The sequence below is a fragment of the Zingiber officinale genome, chromosome 6A, assembly GCF_018446385.1.
Source record: "Zingiber officinale cultivar Zhangliang chromosome 6A, Zo_v1.1, whole genome shotgun sequence".
Lineage (NCBI taxonomy): Eukaryota > Viridiplantae > Streptophyta > Magnoliopsida > Zingiberales > Zingiberaceae > Zingiber > Zingiber officinale.
The window spans coordinates 91,098,245-91,117,808 of NC_055997.1; the positions used below are offsets into that span (position 1 = coordinate 91,098,245).

Sequence of the window (19,564 nt, forward strand, 5' to 3'; positions counted from 1 at the left end):
TTATTCTCCATTCGGGAGACCCCTACATCAACGTATAGCGTGTTGTGAACACCCAACAGATTAAACTATTTTCCACGTGCCTCGCATCCTTTGGTAGTGGCTGGGAAAAGTACTTCAAGGTCATCATCCTCTCCCTAATGCACTCCAGTGGCCAAAACCTTATCAATATACACGCATCAGTGCGAGACGATGGGGTAGTATGGAAGCATAATCTAGACCGTGGAAAGCAACATGACCGCTTTACCTTTCAAAATTTGGGAGCTTGATATACTTCATGTCTTCATGGTGGCAAAAGGTGCTTACGTTCACCGCCACCAGACCCGGCAACCCGTCCCAGGGCCAACACAGAAGAGGGGCTTCACACTTCATAATATAGAGAGGATGACATGAAAGAAATGACGAAGGTGGTGGTGGTAAAATGTGTGCCTTCAAGGATTAGGCTACGCATTTTCCTTGTTGACTATCAGGAACAGTGTCACCCTCCATTATATAGGAGATCAATGTCACAATATTATTAAATATGAGAATGGTTGTAGTCACGAGCCCATAGTTGCCCCTCTAACCAAGCAGCTTTATAGTTTCAATCACGGGTTATGATTTATGACAGTTATGACATGTCGTATGGGTTATTGCTGCTAGTGCTATGAGTGGTCATTTTATTGGCCATTGAGAGATTAATGTACCATAAATCGACAATATTGTTCTATCAATTAACTGAGATGTGGAGCCGAATGCCTCTCTCTATTTTGTAGCAGCTTTGGATCGATAGCTGCTACAACATGTAGTATTATGTTGTAGAAGTTTCTGGCCCCGAACTGCTACAACATCAACCTCCTCCCCTATTGTGGCAAAACGCCACCAATGGATTCGCGAATACAACTAATCCCTAAGTAATCCAATGTCACAAGCAAACGCTACATTAGTGTATATAGAGTTGCCTAATGATGTAGCAGCTTCCTAAGAGTAGCTGCTACACCGTGTAGCAGTTACTTCTTATTAGCTGCTACATTGTTTATTAATTAATCAATATTTAGGTATATAAATTTAATAGCGTGGTAATCTGAGTACCATGTGCAACTGATTATGGGCGGCTAGATGATGTATCAGTTAGTGCGGAATAGCTGCTACACATTGAAGTAGCAACTTCGGGGACGTGATAGGCTACAAAGTGTTCCATCTACTTCTGAATCAGCAAACAAACCTTTATCTCTATATATAAATCCATGCTCAATTATATTATTTGAAATTACTTTATTTTGGAAGTTAACAAATCATTATTTGAGTTATCAAATAAAGAGGGATGGTGATGAAAGGTAGTTTTATGGAGAAATGATTTTATAATAATCAAATTTAGTTAAATGTGATACATCTCATATTCTTATTGGAATAATAGCGTCATGGTTCATAACAGATGGAAACAGATGTAATATAATTCATAACCGCTCACCGCTAGTTTGGCAAACCAATCCTCATACCGCAAAGGGCAAGGTGTTAGAACCTACAAACATAGTGGAATAATTATAAGCAACCCTTTGTCCAGATTTAGTTATATAGGGCCTAAAACACATGAACGTACCAGCTATAGATGCCAATTCTTCTTCATAGGATTCGTCATCGTTGGTATTATCCTTCTCCGTAGCAGTTGATCTGGCAATCGTTTAGTCATTAACGATATTGCTAAGGGATGATAATCATTGATATGCTTAGCTATTAACTTATGCTCTAAGGAGATAATTAATGGAGGCATACCCCTGCTACAATACTGGACAGTTGCGCTTGTCGTGTGAGACACCTCGGTGACCGCATCTACGACATAGCCTAGATTTTAAGGTTGACGTTTTTTTTGAAGATTTCAATCGTTTTCCACAACCCTTTGCCCTTACTAACGAAGGATCAACAATAGAGGGACCCCCATCAATGCCTTTCCTCCTTTCACTTAGGTTGTCCATTTTTCTGCTGATGTTCAGCTCTTGAATTTTACTGTATATACAATCTAATTGGTCATCCAATAAGTTGGTCACTTCAACAGTCAAAGATGCAATATCGATGACTACTGAAGCTTTATAGGACAACCTCGAGTGTCTTGCCATCAATTTAGCATCTGGGCTGCCGATGGAAATTTGCTCCCCAAAATCATAGATTGCCCCAGCCTTGGCATTTCTTGTCCACCTGTTGAGTATGTACTTATCAGGCAGTAGAAACACTTGGTCAATACAGCAAAAAGCTAGCATATGCCTACATGGAATGCTCTCGAAGTCAAATTTACTACAACTACATGAGATGTAGTCTGCATATTTTTCATGCGTGAGGACCCTTGGTTTTGCAGATGAACCACTCTGAAAATTCATGACATTGTAACCCATTATATCACGAACTATAGATGCTTGTTGCACAATATAACCTTGACTTACACTCATTTCACTTTGAAAATCCAACCATTTCTTTTTAGTGTACCATTTGAGATTCCATAAGCCAGTTTGTTTTAACCTTTAGCTGCTCGACCATATCAATATGGTCAGTAACTAACTCATTGTGTCTTTCGTGTCGCAATGCTCTATTAAACCACATGATAAAATCCATCAATGAGTTCTTATGTGATACATACTTCTTGAAAAATGAATGTCAGCTTTCAGATCGCTGACTACTTGACATTCCAGCGGAAAAAACATGGCGAAAGAATAATGGGACCCACCTTTGTCGTAACTCATACATCAATGTTAACCATTCATTTTTCTCCAAGGAAGAAGACCTGATAACTTCTTCCCATGACCTATCAAATTCGTCAGGGGTTGAGGAGTTAACAATTACATCCTTTATGGTTTGATAGTAGTTACGAAAGGTCAAAGGGGGTAATTTATCTAGAAATTTAATGAGAATGTGCCACAAACAATATCGATGCATTGTGCGTGGTAAAACTTGGGCAATTACCTTCGTCAAAGCTGGATCCTGATCGGTAATGATCACAGTTGGTGGACCTTTAGGCATGACTTCTATGAACTTCATAAACAACCAAACAAACGACTCAGTTTTCTCATCACTTAGAAAGGCATAGGTGTAAAATACTAAAAAATGATGGATAATAATAAGGGAATTTTCCGAAATTTTTGGAAATTTTTCGAGAATTTTTCGGAGGTCGTATGGACGAGTTAACGGGGATAAAAACGGGGCCCGGGAGAGCCTGTTTAGACTACCCCATTTTAACGAGGAAAAGTTTTCTTTTCCTTTTTATTTCTTTTTCTTCTTTTCTTTATTCCTTTTCTTTTTCCCTCCCGTGAGCCCGTACCGTGCCCTAAACCCTTCGATGTTGTCTCCTCCTCCTAACCGGCGCCCGACGGTTGCCCTAACCGCCCATGGCGGTTCCTCCTCTCCCATTCGTGCATAAGCCCGAGACCAAGAGAAGTCGGCATTTCTTTTCTCCCTCTCCGTGGCCGAGCGACCTTCCTTGTGCCCTAGCGAGCCACGAGCCGATTCTCCTCTTGTGTGGCGACGCTGCCTCCCTTCTTCCTCCCTGTCTCAAGCACCGGCGACGCGCGAGCACAGCCGAGCAGGGCCCTACTCTTTGCTTTAGCGCCGTCCTCCTTCCTTCCCGTCTCTGCCCGACGACGCCACCCGAGCTCTCACGGTGAAATTGCCAAGTCGACACTGTGCCCTAGCTTAAAGCCGACGGCTACGGTTTGATCTCTCCGGCGACCATTTTTGGTTGCTGTCCTTGTTATTTCCTAGCGTCGGCAGCCGGCCACTGTGCCCTAGATTCCTTCTCGCTGCAACCCACAGTGCGCCTCCGACTTACGCCGGCCATCAGGTTCTGCCGAGCCCTAGATTTCCACTGCCGAGTTCTTTCTTCATCCATCGCAGCAACCATTTCAGCTTTGGGTAAGATTGATCTATATAAGAGTTAATTTGAGTATATGGCTTGGAGGTCAATTGTTTCTTACTGCACAACTTCGGCAGTGGGTTTCCCGGATCGCGTGCAACAGTAGAGTGCTACTGGTCAGATACAAGAATCGCCAAAGAGGAAGCGATTGACACCGATTTAGGTAAGACGTGGTTGATATCAGATTTGGTAGGGATTGGAGTTGTGTTTATGTATATGGGTGCATTGATCGTTAAGTAGTAAATTTTAAATATGGATTTGTGATTTTTGCTGATTCATGTAGGTTGGATAATTGTAGCATGCCAGTGTAGAAGGGATACAAATTGACTAAGTGTGAATTAGGTTTATGTTCATGTGTTAATTAGAGTTTTGCCCTAATTCAGGGTTAGAGATTTTTATTTAGCTATTTATTAGAATTGTAGCTAAATAAAAACGTATATTTGATATCACAGGACTTTGACGCGAGACGAGTATCTTGACGTCAGATTGGACTGTATTGGACCTTTCTTATTGGAGGCGGGTACTTTGACTTATGTCTTTTGATATGCATAATAATGTTTTTAACATATAGCAATGATTATATTTTTCATTTGCTTCGGTTGATCACTATCCGATCTATTGCATGCTTGTTTGTTTGTTTTTATGCACATCATGTTAGTATATATCTGATTATGCCTATTTATAGAGGTAGTGACACAACCATGTTATTTATCATGTTCAGGACCTAGGGTTTTTGATACCTTATCTGATCTATATACTTTGATTTGATTCACTTCCCGATGGTACACATTTTATATGTATATGGATTATTGCTATGCTGCTCAGTATTTTGCCATGCTTAGTATCATGCACCATTCGCATGATTTCATGCTGTGCGATAGTCTGCTCCATTATTGTCGAGTACATCGCCAGTTACATGTATCCGTACACACCACCACTTATGGGTTAGTGGTAGATCAGACAGGTGTGTGACAGTTCTGCTATTTAGCTCCGTTGGTCTGGTAACTCAGCGTGGTAGCCGGCAGACAGTTCTGCTCTGTTTGGCTCCGCTGGTTTAGTGTAGTAGCATGGTAGCCGGCAGGCGGTTGGACTCTATTTGGCTTCGTTGGTCCGCTCATGGGTAGTGTGACGCAGCGTGGTAACCGATAGAGATACCTCCCCGTCATCGTGTACTGGGAGATGAGAGCATTGCGCTCCCCCACTTATGATTTGGGGTAGGAGGATAGGCGTACTCCGACAGCATCCCGTCCACTCGGTCACTCATCAGGGGTAGTGATGTCAGAGTGCACGGTTGTCACAGCCCTACCCACTCGGACTCTCCATTGTGTGTGAGATGGCTGACTGGCGTCAGGGGTGACCATGACATTTGCATCATATGCATGATGCATTTATTGCTTGTGTTTGCTGCATTTACTTGCTGCATTTATATGGATGCATATGATTGACATGCATACAGGATTTATGACACTCTCGGTCTGACAACCTGTTGTACTTATACCTTGGTCCTGGTTAGTACAGTTTTCTCCTGTTTTGTTTCAGTTACATTTATCCTTCTTGTATCATGAGACTGTACGCATGATTAGTGCTGCCTGTTATTTTCTTTATTATGCATATCAGTTGATACCCGCTGAGTGTTGGACTCACACCCTCCTCCGTTATTATTTTCAGGATGATGCTGTCCGGAGAGAGTTCCAGTCGCTAGTCCCCTGTAGTCCACCATGACGCTTGTTGGTCTTTGGATTCTTCTTTGTTAGATTATGTTTAGACTTGTTCTATTTTGGATACTTTGGATCTTGTATGGATTGTTTTACTTGTGGATAATTTTTTATTCGGATTTGTTTTACTACATGCCTGCCTGGACGGTAGAAGAGGTAAGTTGATCTTATCGTCGGATTTGAGCTTTATGAGTGTAGTGGAGTAGGAATATGTTTTGAGCTTTATGGGTGTAGTTGTGTAAGGTTGTTTTTGAGGCATATTATCACTATTACAGTTTGTTAAATTATTAACTGCGTGGTTGTGTCAGCAGAGGCTGAAATTGATATAAACTGTGTGGATGTCTGTGTTATTGTTTGTTTATTATTGTTATTATTCCAGCCGCATGTGGCTGAGGTATATGGTGATGTAGAAAGTTTCAGATTGTCCGCCGTACAGGGGAGATGCTGTCGAAATTTCTTCGGACAGTGACTCCCCTGGGGTGTGACAACAGGCAAATACAATGCTCTGATGATGATGATTAACTCCTACAAAGGGTGCAAAAATCAACCCATATTTGTTGGTGTTATATGTGGTATCAAAAATAACTGCATCACCAAAGACGTTGTATGCCCTCCTCGATACATGATCCGTCCAAAAACACCTAATGAATCTTTCTATTGAATCAGTCTCATAATTATAGAAAAAGGCGAAATTCTTCTCTTTCTCCGTTGCAAAAAACTCAATGAGTGTTTCAGCGTCAATTCCCTTTAATTCATCCCTTAGCCCCCTCTCAAAGTGTCTAATATTCCGTTGTGTGCAACCGATATGCTCAGGGCCTCCGGATTCTATCTCCAACAATCAGACTTGTTGACAAGTTGGCACATTAGCCTCTGAAAACTGCTGCGTTAATACTTTCTTAGCTTCAGATAAATGGCGATGTGAGCGAAGCGAATGCACCTCCGAAGGAGTTGAGAGTGGATGATTATGACTTTCCATGAATTTTGTGACAACCCAATTTGGGTCGGTCTGTTCTTTAACAAGTGAAAGTTTTGCCCTACATCCAGTCCTTACTTCCCCATGTGCCCTTTCTTTTACATTATCAACTTGTGCTTCTTTTTTCCATTTATCATCAATATGTCCTTCTTTAAAGCATACAAATTATTTCCATCCAATTTCATTTGTCCTCTTATTTTTCTTGTTGTTGCCTAATCTTGCACTAAATCCAGCTTCACGTGCATATTGATTATAGAACGAAAAGGCCTCCTCCAATGAGGGAAATTCCATACCAATCCGGGGTGTTCGATCTTCGACAACTTGGGGAGTGTATAGCTGCTTAGCATCATAGGTGTCCCCCATTGCTAGAGAATGACATATTTAGCTCTAATTAAAGGTATCAATTTCAATCAATGATGACGACTAATTAGGATAAAATATGAGATAGAGGAAATATTTATCTGCTCATAGAGTTAAGTTGGATAATCTATAAGGAGACTCAAAATCATCTGAACACTAACCGTTCAAACCCTAATTACAAAGTGAAGAGTCAAATTAACTTACACCAGACGAAGATTCAAAGATGAAAACCAGACGTCGCAGTGAGGTTCCGAGGCGAAGCAATGGTCCCTACTCCCGAACTTAGTACATGTTAGTAGATGTCATATTTCCACGCAAGCTTTGTCAATGGGGTAAATAGTCTAAGACTATACCGCTCTAATTGCGAGGTGACCAACAAAAAAAAAGAGGGAAGGTCTAACAGCAATTGCTACCTAACTTCTACAGCATATAGTAATAAGGTAAATGTCTAAGCAATGACTGCTACATCGTTGGAGCAGCTAACATTCCCTGTATGCTACTTCCCAAAGCAGCAACATCGACATTTAGTTGCTACAGCTTGTGGCAGTTATTTGTCGCAGTAGCCACTAGCACGTGTAGCAGCAAAGCACACTTGGTGTAAGACAGTAGGAAAAATAAATTTAAAAATCAATTGTTACCCAATTTTTGTACAGGCGCACACAAAAAGTTTAGGGGCAATATTTTATAGCAAAATGACGCTACTAGTATGATCACTTATCATGTAGCTGCTACACCTTGTAGCTGCTACACATTGTAGCAGCTATATGGACAGTTATCTGCTACAGCGTGTAGTGATTAAATGTGTAGGTAGCTGCTATAACTTGTAGTGTGCTACATTTGATCGGTATCACTACACAATTTCTTTGTCCATCTTCTCCTGCACCTTCTCTGTCTCCATCTTATCCTGCACCTTATAGTCAAGAGGTATGAATTCAGATTTTCAACAAGCTTGCCCTCAACTATTATCCAGGAAAGAGAGAACCCTAGCAAACGCGATGCAAGCTCTGGAGCTTCATCGCTCACATTAGGGTGACCTTGAGTCGCGTCTCTCTGCTGCTCATTCCCAGATTCGGGTCGAGGTCACCTTAAGGGAAAAAGCCTATTTTGACTTAGGGCAAAGGACCGCTGAACTGAATGATCTAGGATTGAAGCATACTTCAGCGATCACCATCCTCACAAAGAAGATCCAAGCAGATGATCGACTAATATCGCAACAACAACAAGAATTGGAGCAGCAATCAGGTCAAATTAAGTCCTTGCAATCTGAATTAAACCGAGCTAAGTCGGAGATAGGCTCTCTTTCACAGACCTGTGAAGGTAAGTCTAATAAACGTAGTCTGATGGAGCATGAGTCTCATCTTTGTCCAGCGTGTTATTCAGCCACATGGCCCTACTTGGGGTGGGAGGAACAATCAGGTCCATCCTCGAGGCACCAGAACAACAATTAAAGCGACCATCCATTTGTTGGAAATCATGGAATTTCGTGGTCGTGTACGTTGTATTGTAAATTATAATAAAATACAATTCTATTCATGTATATCAAATCCAACTATAGTCTCCAAGTCTGTCTTCACTTATGCGCAATCAGATGTTAGACAGTCTGTTTATCTCAGTTTTTTATTTAGATCATCTACACTAAGCTTATATATGTGTTATGAGATAACGTATAATCTGCAAGCTGCAACATGTTGTAGCAGTTAATGCAACACCTTACAGTAGGTACTAGGTAGTTGTCAGATGCAGATACAATGTATATCAGCTATTCAGCTTCTCAATAGTAGATGCTACAATGTGTAGCAATTACTACAAATTAGCTGCTACACATTTGCGAAGAAACCACACAGACACGTGAGCTGGCATATCGTGTAGCCGATAATGCGGATCACCTGCTACACATTGTAGCAGTTGATCTCGATATGTGTGCTAAGACAACGTGTAGCAGTTAGTGCGAATTAACTTATTTCCATTATAGCAGCTACTCCACAGTTGTGAGCTTCGAGAACATGATTCCTAAAACTGAATAATCACAACAGCTAGTTGGCAGTAGTTCTTAGATAATGTAGCAACTACTTATTTGTAAGACAACACAGTGTAGCAGCTATAATTTTGTCTGATTTTTACCTTTATTGGCAATGTTGTGAATAAAATGACACATCGATTACATCATAAGTTTAATATGAACACAGTGGTTAGAAGGCCTAGGACCACTCATATTTTTTTCACCATTATGTCACTACATGTATTGGTCGAGTTGCATCCACAGTAATATCCATGAACGATCAACCTTGATAAACTTACTCAGTATTCTGAACATAATACACCATGTTGTTATTTTCCATGTCTCTCATGTCACTTGGTGGAGGATGGTCCAAGTTCGACGAGGAGAGAATCCTATGGGTACCCCAAGAGGAATCCTCAGGGCGATGAAGAAGCACTTTGTCACGGACACATGATTTAAGGTAGAAGTGAGACCTTTGCATGAGCAGCCGACCATCATCTCGTATGTAGATGGGAACTGGACAATGGTGTTCGCATTAGGGAAATACGTTTACGAGTATGGAACCGAACTTTAGATTGTCAAATGCTACTTGACCGCTATGGCTTTCCTGATTTAGGAGCTTGATAAACTTCAAGATTTATAGAGGATGACATGAAAGGAATGACGAAGGTGGTAGCGAGAAAATGTGGGCAATCGATGAATCTGCTACTAGTTGTCCTTTGTGAAATAACGTGGCGACCCTCTATTATATAGGGAAATCAGGTGTAGTCACGAGCCCACACATATCATTCTGACAAAGCAATATATAAGACAACTAGTCACGGGTGATGATTTATGACATCTATGTGTAGTCATATGGGTGATGACTGATCTGAGTGGCCATTCTAAGGGTGATGCCTGCTATGAATGGTCATTCTAGGGACACTATATCTGTATTTATGCTACAATGTACACAGCCTAAACACGAGATGCTATTAAAGCTATTAGGACCCTAACCTGCTACAAAGTGGAACAGATATGTGGAAATTATGCTGCTACAACGTGTAGTAGCTAATTGACTAGTAAACTGCTACAACGTAGAGCAGTTATTTGGTAAGTCATTCCAATATTAGTTTTATTTCCTATCTTATCCTACTATATTATTTCAGGTCTTGAATATAAATGATTTCTTTGTTTAATATATGGAAAAACAAATGTTAATTGGTGTAGTTGGCGCTGTACGTTAAACCTCTGTAAGGAGACTTGATGTAATAAGACATTTTGAAGCATTCAATGATCAACACCCAGCTGTTACCTCCCTTGTATTAACAGGCCAAATCCTGAAAGTTTAAATTACCTTTACGAAATAATAAAATCTTGTTTGTGTTTAGTTATTATCTTTATTTATCAAATTAATAAATAATAATCTAATTAATTTGATTACATCAACCCCAACTATAATCTCCAAGGCTTTCTTTGTTTACGGATAAAAACATGGTATGTGCATTTTCTACTATTGAGAAGCTGCTACACTGTTAAAAAAAATTATTATATTAATGATCGACGATGTCTTGCATAATGCGTTTCGCCTGTGTTGTGGTAGCTACGGATAAATAACTGCTACACCATCAACTTAACCCGGATCTTCATCAATCACATTAGGGCGCACTAGCGGTGCGTCTATGTAGCAGTTTATCAAGAGTAGAAACAGTGTAGCAGTTACTACTGATTAGCTGCAACAAGTTTTCTAAAAAACCACAGATTCGAGAGTTGCCACATCGTGTAGCAATAACTTCATATTAGCTGCTACACATTGTAGTATATTCTTCTAAGAGATGTCTTGCATCACATCCGATTTATACGGATTATACGCTATTAACCTATTAAATATCTGAGATGTCTTGATTAATGCCGCAAGCTGTGTTGTAACAGTTATAGATAAATGACATGATACAACATGACATCATGTGTTGATGTTGACCCATAACTGCTACACCATTAAATATTTTAATTACAATTACAATTCTCCGTCCCCAACCGTTGCTACATTGGTGTAGCAGCTATAATGTTGTAGCTGTTAAAATTTAGGACCAAATGTCACTTGATCCTTGTTCGTGAGTATGATATTGATTAAGTGGTGCCATCGTGAGTATGATATTGATTAATGAATCCGATTTTATTTTTGCATAAACATATCACAACATAGCTAAAAATTACAATTGGATTAATAGATTTATTGTCAGTTTGACAGATATTACATAGTGAACGTGTCACGCCCCAGAGGAGTCCCTGTCCGAGAAAATTTCGGCAGCATCTCCCCTGTACGGTGGACAATTTGAAACTTTTCTACATCTCACGAATACCTCAGCCACAGGCGGCTGGAATAATAACAACAAAATAAAACATCACCACGCAGTTATATATGATCAAACAAAGTAGTAATACTCTGATTCGAAAACCACCCTACTCAACTACACTCGTAAAGCTCAAAACCGACGAACTCACCTCTTCTGCCGTCCAGGCAGGCATGTAGTAGAATAAAAACCAAATCCAAATCCATCGATATAATAAAATCTATACCATGTCCATAAGTAAATAAATCCAGAACATAACAAGTTCAAACAGTCTAGAACAGAAAAGGGAACCAAACGAAAACCAATCACATCCTCGAGGTCTGCAGGGACCAGCAACTGGAACTCTCTCCTGACAGCATCAACCTGAAAATATCAACAATGGAGGCGGGGTGAGTCCAACACTCAGCAGGTACAATTGATATGCAAAGTAAAGAAATAACACCTAGCACTAATCATGCGTACAGTCTCCTGATAAAAGAAAGATAAAAATATGCATCTGAAGTAAACAGGAGAGAAACTGTACTAACCAGGACCTGAGTATAAGGACAAACAGTCCGAGTGGTATAGGAATCCTGTATGCATGTCAAACATAGGTATCCAAACAATATGCAGCATATAAATGCAGCAAGCACAAACACAAGCAATAAATGCATCATGCATATGATGCCAATGATGCGTCCTGGTCACCCCTGACGCCAGTCGATCATCTCATACAAAAGTGAGGCCGAGTGGGTAGGGCTGTGACAACCGTGCACTCTGTCGTCACTACTCCTGATGAGTGACCGAGTGGACGGGATGCTGTCGAAGTACACCTATCCTCCTACCCCAAATCATAAATGGGGGAGCGCAATGCTCTCATCTCCCGGTACTCAAAGACGGGGAGGAATCCCTGCCGGATAACACGTTGTGTCACACTACCCATGAGCGGACCAACGGTGCCTAACAGAGTCCCTGCTGCAACACACTCAGCCTGAATCGACAACTAACCCATGAGTGGTGGTGTGTGCAGATACATCTAACTGGCGATGTGCTCAACAATAATGGAGCGGACTATCGCACAGCGTGCAATCATGCAAATGGTGCATGACACTAACCACAAGAATATCCTGACCTAATCCACATATATATAAAAATGCATCATAGGTCAACGAATCCAAAACAATCCAAAGGTATACAGAAGGTATAAAACCTAGGTCCTGAACATGGTCAAGCATGGCATATCACTACCCCTATATGCATGTATAGACAGGTAAAGTATACATGGGATGCAAAACAAATAAATCAATCAACCATGTACCAAGATTTGGGTAGTGATTAACCGGAATAGATAAGAAACATAATTAATGAAACATGTTAATTCCATTACTAAGCATATCAAAGACAATAAGTCAAAAGTACCCGCCTCCGATAAAATAGAAAGGTCCAGTCCGACTCCGAGATACTCGTCTCGCGTCACAGTCCTGTGTCAAACAATAAATCTTTTTATTTAGCTACACTTCTCATAAATAGCTAAATACAATCTCTAATCCTAAAATTAGAGTAAAACCCTAATCAAATATAACTCAAGTTAACTAGAGTTAATTTCCTTAACCTTAACCATTCTACTATTCGGTTTCAATTGAAACCTACACACGATTCCAAATTAACATATAATGCCAACACAACTAGCAAACATCTACAACAAAGTCCAAAACCCTAAATCTTACCTCAAACTCACAACCGGAGAATGGTTGTTTTGCTGCTGTAAACAAAAACAAGCAAACCTCACAATTGTTACGCAAAGCTTACAACCTTATAAAAACTTCCACTGACAGCTACCTAGAATCACCAAATCCTTACCTTGTTGCTGCTGGATCAAGACTTGTGGCCGAATTGGGCTGTCCGCCACTAGAAGGTGACTGCCTGTTGCCTCCTCTGCCGAGACTTCACTGTAGGAGGTGGCCTAAGGAAGACACAACAGTGGAATTAGGGCATGGACGAACACACCAAGGCTAGGGTTGCTGCTCCCAACTGACAACCTACTCAAACCTCTGAATTCCAGCGATCTAGGGCACAGCACAGTGGAGGAGGCCGACATAGAGGAGATCGGCAAAGGCTCAACTAGCGCTTGCCTCTTCCGTGCAGAGGGCGACTCCGAGAAAAGAAGACAAAGCCTGCGGTGGTGCTCGGGTCAAGAGTCGGCGAGGGTCGGAGGACTCTCGGTGGCTGGCGGAGGCGTCGGTGTGGAGAAGGCCGGCGTCGCTGGCGTCGGGGCAGAGACTAGGGCACCGGTGATTGAGGTCGTCGGCTGAAGGAAAGGCTCGGCTTTCACCGAGAAGAGGAGAAGATAAAGGGAGGAACCGCCGTGGCCGGCGGTTAGGGCACCGAAGGAGAAGGCGCGCGGCGGCGTCGGGGAGAAGAAGGAAGGGGTGCGGGGGACGGCTCGGGTTCGGCGACAAAAGCAAAGGAAAAGAAATAAAGAAATAAAAAGGAAAAAGGATATATAAATATAATCTTTTCCTCGCTTAAATCGGGTAGCCTAAATAGGCTTTTCCGGACCCCGTTCTTGTCCCCGTTAACTCGTCCATATGAGCTCTGAAAAATTCCCGAAAAATTTCCAAAAATTCCAGAAAATTCCCTTATTAATATTCGCCTATTTTCGGTATTTTACATTCTCCCCCAATAATAAAAATTTGGTCCCCAAATTTCATTATCTACCATCAGCAAGTACTAACAACAGCTATAGAGTATAAATGCTTAACGGTAAATAAATCACATACCTCTAGTGAAAAGATGGGGATATCGAGCTCGGATAGTGTCCTCGAGCTCCCAAGTAGCCTCCTCGTCCGAGTGATGCTGCCATCCGACTTTAACCAGCCGGATAGTCTTGTTCCGCAACTGACGCTCTTTCCGGTCGAGAATCCGTACCGGAACCTCCTCATATGTAATGTCAGGCTGAACTGGAACTGAAATATCTGCCAGCACATGCGTCGGATCGGCCACGTATCTCCTCAGCATCGATACGTGAAATACATCGTGAACGCCTGACAGGGACGGTGGTAGTGCCAATCGGTAAGCTACAGCTCCGATCCTCTCCAAGATCTCGAAAGGACCAATGTACCGCGGAGCTAGCTTACCTCTGAGGCCAAATCTCTTCACCCCTTTCGTGGGTGAAACTCGCAGAAATACATGGTCGCCAACAGAGAACTCTAGTGGTCTGCGTCTCCGATCAGCATAACTCTTCTAGCGGTTCTGCGCCTCTGACATCCTCCGTCTGATAGTACGGACCAACTCTGCATCCTGCTGAACTCTATGAGGTCCCAACAACTGAACCTCTCCAACCTCATCCCATAGGACAGGTGTCCGACAAGGTCTACCATACAACGCCTCAAACGGTGCCATCTGGATAGTCGAATGAAAGCTGTTGTTGTAGGCAAACTCTACCAACGGCAGATGGTCCTCCCAACTGCCTCCAAAATCCATAACACATGACCTCAGCAGGTCCTCTAACGTCTGAATGGTCCGCTCTGACTGTCCATCTGTCTGTGGATGGAAGGCTGTACTGAAACGGAGCTGTGTGCCCAAGGCCTGCTGCAGACTCTGCCAGAACCGAGACGTAAACCGTGGATCTCTATCCGAAATAATACTCAACGGAACACCATGTAGCCTGATGATCTCCCGGCAATATAGATCTGCCAATCGATCCAGGGAATCAGTCCTCCGAATCGCTAAAAAGTGCGCGGATTTGGTTAATCGATCAACGATTACCCAAATCACGTCATGGCCTCATCGTGTCCTCGGCAATCCTACCATAAAGTCCATGGTAATGTGATCCCACTTCCACTCAGGAATAGGAATCCGCTGAAGTAATCCTGCAGGTCTCTGGTGTTCAGCCTTCACCTGCTGACAGACAAGACATCTAGCTACGAAATCTGCGATGTCTTTCTTCATGTCGTTCCACCAGTAGGAACGCCTCAAGTCTCAATACATACGGGTCCCGCCTGGATGGATCGCAAATTGAGAACGGTGTGCCTCCTGAAGTAGCTCCTGTAAGACCGGATGAGACTGAGGTACGCATAATCTGCCTCGGAAGTATATAACACCCTCCTCGTCTCGTGTGAACTCGGTCTGCTGCCCGGAAGCTATCTGACTGCTAATGAACTGCAAATGCTGATCACCAGCCTGGGCCTCTCGGATCCTAGTCCTGATCGACGACTGAGCAACCATGGTAACCAGAATACCCTGCTCTGTCGGTCCCTGCTCCTCCAGGTCTAACTCAGAAAAACTCTGAATCAAATCCGTAACCGAAATCCGGTGGCAAGCTAAAGTCCCTCTGGACTTCCTGCTGAGCGCATCGGCAACCACATTAGCTTTTCCCGGGTGGTAGCTAATGGTACAATCGTAGTCCTTCAGGAACTCCATCCATCTCCTCTGTCGGAGATTAAGCTCCTTCTGAGTGAAAATGTATTTGAGACTCTTATGATCAGTGAGAATCTCAAATGTGATACCGTATAAATGATGTCGCCATAGCTTCAAAGCAAAGATGATGGCAGCTAACTCCAGGTCATGAACTGGGTAGTTCTTCTCATGCTCTTTCAGCTAACGAGAAGCATAAGAGACTACTCTGCCGTGCTGCATCAGAACAGCGCCCAAACCCTGAAGAGATGCATCGGTGTAAAGTACAAATCCGTCCTCTCCAGAAGGTAAAATCAAAACTGGAGCTGACACTAATCTCCGCTTCAGCTCCTGAAAGCTGGTCTCGCAATCCTCGGACCATGTAAACTTCACGCCTTTCCTGGTAAGACGTGTCAACGGCATAGCAATACGCGAGAATCCCTCGACAAAATGTCGGTAATATCCGGCCAATCCTAGAAAACTGCGGATCTCCTGAACTGACTTCAGCTGCTCCCAACCGGTGACAGCCTCGATCTTCTGAGGATCAACTGAAATACCTCTGCTAGAAACCACGTGTCCCAGAAAACCAACTGAGGATAGCCAGAATGCACACTTGCTGAACTTCGCGTACAGCTGATGTCGTCGAAGAATCTCCAAGACTGTGTGAAGATGCTGTGCATGCTCCTCCTCGGAACGAGAGTAGACCAATATGTCATCAATAAAAACGATAACAAACTGATCCAGATACTCTAGAAAGATGCGGTTCATCAAATCCATAAACACCGCTGGAGCATTGGTAAGCCCAAATGGCATTACCAAAAACTCATAATGACCGTATCTGGTACGGAAAGCTGTCTTCTGAATATCTGAGTCTCTGACTCTCAGTTGATGATATCCGGATCGCAGATCAATCTTAGAATACACTGATGTACCTCTGAGTTGATCAAACAAATCCTCGATCCGTGGTAATGGATATTTATTTCTGATGGTCACTGTATTCAGTTGCCTGTAGTCAATACACAACCTCATAGTACCATCCTTTTTCTTGACAAACAGAACTGGAGAACCCCATGGTGAAACACTAGGGCGAATAAATCCCCTGTCTAAAAGCTCCTGGAGTTGAACCTTCAGCTCGTTCAACTCTTTTGGTGCCATACGATACGGAGCTTTCGATGTCGGTGAGGTTCCCGGAATCAGCTCAATAGCGAACTCCACTTGCCTTCTGGGAGGCAAACCTGGCAGCTCCTCTGGAAATACATCTGGGTACTCCCGGACTACAGGAACATCGGAGAGTTGCGAACTTCTCCTGTCCTCAGTACTGATCAACGATAACAGAAAACCATGACAGCCGTGAGACAGCAGCTTCTGCGCCTGAATCGCCGAAATAATCGAGATGCCGTCATCTCTGATGCCAGTGAAACTTCACGAGGGTTGGTTCGGAGGCCGGAAGGTGACCACCCTCGTCTGGCAATCAACGGTAGCATGATATACTGACAGCCAATCCATGCCAAGTATGACATCAAACTCGACCATCTCCAATACTAGAAGATCTACCGTAAGTATCATGTTGCCAAAGTCTAATGGGCAACCTCTGATCTCCTGGGTGACATCTAAAGTATCACCTGACGGTAGAGAGACAGTCAATCGCTGGGGTCTGCAAGTGGGTAATCTACCAATCTCTCGCATAAATGTACGAGATATAAAAGAGTGTGAGCTACCAGTATCAATCAATATATCAGCGGAAAATGAATAAATGGAAATCATACCGCGAAAAACGGATCCGTCGGCTCGCTGCGCATCCTCCCTGGTAATCGCATGAACACGCCACTGCCAGCGGCTGCTGCGGCTGGGCAGAAGCCTGCCACTGAGGCGCTGCTGGACTATGTGCCAGATAAGACTGAGAGGATGGTGACTGATACTGTGCAGCTGGCTGGGACTGAGTCTGGTACTGCCCCTGAGTCGGATAATAAGGTCCTGGAACAAAACTCTGGGGTGCTACCGAAGCACTGGAGTACTCCTGTCCAAGCATGCCAAATGTTGCTGCTGAGGGAGCTGTTCCCTGCTGACGCTGTGAAGACTGAGCTTTCTGCCCTCGATATGCCCCTGACTGACTAGACTGTCCCCTCTGACCTGACCCTCCTGCAACTGTGTGCTGAGCCTTCAGCTGACACTCTCGGCTCTGGTGTCCAGGCAGTTTACAATAATAGCAAACTGACTGTCCTAGAGTGCAAGCTGAGGCGAGGTGATCTCTGGATCCACATCTGAAACAATGTGTATCACTAGAAGGTGGTTGCCGGTTCTGCTGAGAAAACCGGGAACGTCCTGTAGAAGACCGCCCTGATTTCTGAAGCCTACGAGACGCCCCAGAAGTACCCTGACCTGACCGTCTGCGACTACTCTGAGGCTGTCCTGTCGCCTGTGTCTGCTGGACCTGCCCTGATGTCTGACCCGTATGCTTTCTTTTCCTGTCCGGATATGCGGTCTGCCGAGCTAACTCTATCATCAAAGCTCGATTCAATGCATCAGAGTAAGATGTAATCCCTAATCCGGCAAGCTGTACATGCAGATAACCATCCAATCCCTGTATAAACTGCATCATGCGAGTTCTGTCCTCCGCAACTAACTCTGGACAAAACTGAGCCAACCGGAGGAATTCAGTATTATACTCGGTCACTGAGCGATTATTCTGCCTCAGACTCATAAAATCCTGTCGGCGAGCCATCTGATAAGACAATGGAAAGAAGCGACTCTCAAAGGCCTCTCTGAACCTAGCCCACGTGACATTGCGCTCACCAATAATAGAACGCTGAGTAATCCACCAGGCATTAGCTTCATCCCGTAAATGATAGGCAGCCAGCTCTGCTTCCCCCCACTCGGAGCAAGCCATATAGAAGAAAGTCTGCTCCATAGTCTCTATCCATGACAGAGCCATACTCGGATCGAGATCTCCGCGGAAAAGAGTGAAATGAGTCTTCATCGACTCAGCCAATGCTGGAATCCTAGCTCGTGCAGCGACAATATCAGTGAGCTGTGTCGGGACGGCTACAGGAGCTGGCGGAAACACTGGAGCTGATACTACAGGTGGTACCGCGGAATAAACCGGAGGAGGAACTCCCGGTGCTACTGTATAAATAGGAGCATAAGTCGTCGGTGGTACTGCCTGGGGAACAAAAGTGGTGGCAGCTGGAGGTATGGTAGGAAAAGATACTGGATGTGGAGCAGCTGCTGCTACTGTAGGCACTGGGGGTACAGGTGTCACTGGTGTCGGGTACACTGTAGGTCCATGTGGAGGTGGTACTGAATACGCTGTAGGCTGCGCTGGAGCAGATGTCGGGTACACCAATGGTACCCCTGATGGTACGGTAAACAGGGTAGGCGTGGATACCGTCGGTGTGGCCAAAATAGGTATCTCTATAGGAGCTATCGGGATTTGAGAGCCCAACGCTCCCGCCGCATCCTGAGTCTGTCCCTGACTGACAGGCTCATCAACAGTGGGCATCTCTGGTATATCCAGAGATCCCGTGGTCCTCCCACGTGGTCGTCCGCACCACGTCTCGCAGCAATACGTGTAGATCGTCTCATATCTGTTAAATTAAATTACAGATATTACTACAAGTATAAAAATCATAAAATAAAAACATACCTATTTGCTGAGTCCCCAATTTGACCTCAAAATTCCGAACGAGAATATCGCCGGAAATCCAAATAAATCCGAAACGGAAATTCCGAAACATAACCATATCGAAAATCTGAAAATGCCTAGTTTGACTCGCAAACCCGGCTAACCCAAATATCCAGAATACCAACTACCGGTATCCGATAAATCTCCAGAACACCAAAAGCAGGTATCATAACCCGCTCTGATACCAAATAAATTGGTATCAGATAAATCAAGAAAATCTAAAAATACAAAAATCCAACAAGTAATGCCAAACT

The 19,564-nt window shown here is 43.4% G+C and overlaps 1 pseudogene; it reads right to left on the bottom strand.

Annotated features, from left to right (window-relative positions):
- Positions 1–1,469: 1,469 nt before the first annotated feature.
- LOC121995030 lies at positions 1,470–17,173 on the bottom strand (annotated as a pseudogene).
- Between the last annotated feature and the right edge of the window lie 2,391 nt (positions 17,174–19,564).